Consider the following 3,248-nt stretch of genomic DNA (forward strand, 5'->3'; position numbering starts at 1 on the left):
ATATATATATATATATATATATACAAACAGCCTCAACTTCCGTTATTATTAATCTGATACTGTGGGGTGCCCATATTTGAGAGTAGTAACCCAGACGGCTGAGGACAAATGTCTTCCATAGGGCCAGCTTAGTTTCCTGGCCCCTTGTTTAAAAGTTCTCAGAATCCATCCCAGTATTTGCCTTCTCATTACGACTACCTTGGTGATATGCACGTGAAACGTTTCTCGTGCATATCACCAGGGTAGTCGTAATGAGAAGAAGAATGCTGGGATGGATTCTGAGAACTCTTATATCAATTCCAGACCATGCATTACTTTATGACTGATATTACCACACTTTCTGGTCCGAAGCATCTTTGTTAGTGCAATCGAGCTGATAGCAGAGGGCTTCGAATTTTCCTGCATTAAAACCACGTGTTGTTTCCTTCCGAGAGAGAGCTACCATAAAATAGTAGCGGCCTTAAGACAGTTCCCTGAAGTACTCCATTCACTATTGCTGTCTCCTAGAATAGGGTCCCGTTGGCTTCTGTCTTTCAAGAAGTCATGTAACCATTCCCACAGTGTCCTGACAAAGCTGTGTCTTTGTACCTTGTAACATAATAATACCGTGATCAATTTTGTCAAAGGCCTTTGCAAAAAAACAAGAAATATCACATCCACTGTTAATGTTTCAGCACCCAGTCATAATGCTTCAGAAACTCTGTGAAGAATCTTCTTCCTAAGCGGAGGCCATACTGGAGCAAGCCATTGTCATTATCTTCTAATATATCGTTGCTATTATAATAAACTTTCGTATGTCAAAATTTGGCCAAATGCGTTTCTTTTTCTTTTTTTTTCAATATTTATTTTTGCTTGAAATAGCCGCTTCTTTTGGTCAAACTATCGTATCTCCAGCTACTTCCGATTTCAGAATATCAAAAATTGTTAAAGTCTAGTACAACGATTTTGCTATGGAATGGTGAAGCTATTTTTTCGTGCGCATGTACTCTTAACGTATTGTTGTGCATGTTCTCTTAACGTATATTAAAGCGGTGTGCCGATGGAACCGTTAGCAATTCGGGCAAAATATTTCTTCGTTCTCTATGCGTTCTGGGTTCGAGTTCTGCCGAAGTCGACTCTGCATTTCGTCCTTTCAGGTTCGACAAAATTAAATTCTATTTCAACAGTGACCTCGATGTAATTGACTTACCCCATCCCGCAAAATTACTGGCCTTGTTTCAAAATTTCAAACCATTTCTAAATTGTGATAATAAATTTCATTTTCTTCATTTCTCTCAAACAGGTACTCAACGAATCCAGTAATAGAAGCAGCAAGAAAGCTACACCTCTGTTCTTCTGCAGCCAGGTGAACGCATCAACTACAATCCATTCTCTTATATAAACTTTAAGAAACAACCAATGATCCTTGAAATCGCAACATAATCGCCAACTCACATCATATCGAAACATTTCTTATTCAAATTTCCATCTAGCGCGTAGCTTCAGCATACAGCTAAGAAAACGGACAGAACCGTTTTATGATCTCCTTATTTCGTCGCCGCCATTTTTTTCCCTCAGTCAGTTACCCTTATTTATTCTTTCCTCTCCCTCTACTATTGAACCAATGGGGGTACGTTTGGTCTGCTAGAAATAGCAGAGCCGTATCTTCTAAAATAAAATAAAAAACGTGATTAGTTTACACCACGGAATGGACACACTTTGATTATAAATGTGCTGGGAATAAGCACCACAACATCAGTAAAATCAGTAAGTACAGCAGGGAGAGAGAAAGAGAGAATTTATTGATATCGATCCTTCAGCCCAACCTGTTAACATCAGCTAAAGAGTAATAATCACAGGAAAGCATACATATACATATATATATATATATATATATATATATACACACACATATACACTCACACATATATATATAAAGTACAACTACTAGGCCAGTAGCCAATACTAAGTTCAGAGGGAGAGCAGTCAGATAGAGCGGTGACGGGATAAAGTAGAAACTATGTGCCCATGATGCATTCCGCACTGTCTGACATGATGGAGGAAGAAAGACTGGATGTTGTGAGTTTTGAAACTTCGTCACCAGCTTCGAATGACTCATTCGTCAGCCAGCGCAGCAGCAGCAGTGGCAGTAACAACAACAACAACAACAGCAACAATAAATGCAGCAACAGCAACAGCAGCAGCAGCAATAGTAGTAGTGGTAGTAGTAATAGCAGTAGCTGTAGTAATGGAGGTGGTGGTGGCAGTGGTGGTGACGGCAACAAGAGCAACAACAACAACAGCAACAACAACAAGAACACGGCAGCCGACCAAACTGGTTACCACCAACACCACCACCATAACCACCAACGCCACCATCACCCCCACCATCACCACAACTACCATCACCAACACCAACGCCATCATATGAATAATAGCAACAGCAGCAGCAGCAGCAACAGCAGCATCAGCAACAACGGTAGTAATAACTTGACCGGAAGTAAATGTACCACAAATATCAGTCGGCACACAAGTTACTCTCAACAACAACAAACACAACAACAGAATTCAATTCCCAACAAATGTGTTGGGAATAACAACAACAACAACAACAACAGTGACAGTAACACCAGCAGCAGCAGCAACAGTGGTAGCTGTCATAACAGCCACCAACAGCAGCAACCGAAACAAAAACAACAGCTGCAAAAACATTCTAATGTTCACTTACACCGCCATCTTGAATCACACCAGCAGCAGCAGCAGCAACTGCCTCAGTCGTGTGGGTCACCTCCAGCAACCAGGAGTGTATTGGCTCAACAACAACAGCAACAACAACAACAACAACAGCAGCATCAACAACAGCAAAGAAATGGCGGTTTGTCTATTCTTGTGAAACATGGTCGAAAGTTGGCAGTGAAGCCGCCATCACCTCATCACACAACGACTTCCGGTTCCTGTGACAGCAACTCCATGGACGATGTGAGCTCCACCACGACCGACAACAACGCCACCTGCGGCAATACGGCTTCGATCTCAGAGGTGGCAATGGCAGCGGCGGCGGCGGCTGCTGCCGCTGCTGCAGCGGCGGTGGTGACTACAACGACGACCACGACGGTGGATTTCGTAAATAGTTCTACCAACACCATCACCGCCATGAACACCAACACCTCGAATACTACAGCCAACAACAACAGCAACAACAATAGGAAAAATATCCCGGAATGTAAATCGTCGTCGTCGTCATTATCATCACCCCCACCTCCTCCCCC

Source organism: Octopus bimaculoides, chromosome 18 (assembly GCF_001194135.2).
Source record: "Octopus bimaculoides isolate UCB-OBI-ISO-001 chromosome 18, ASM119413v2, whole genome shotgun sequence".
Classification (NCBI taxonomy): Eukaryota; Metazoa; Mollusca; class Cephalopoda; order Octopoda; family Octopodidae; genus Octopus; species Octopus bimaculoides.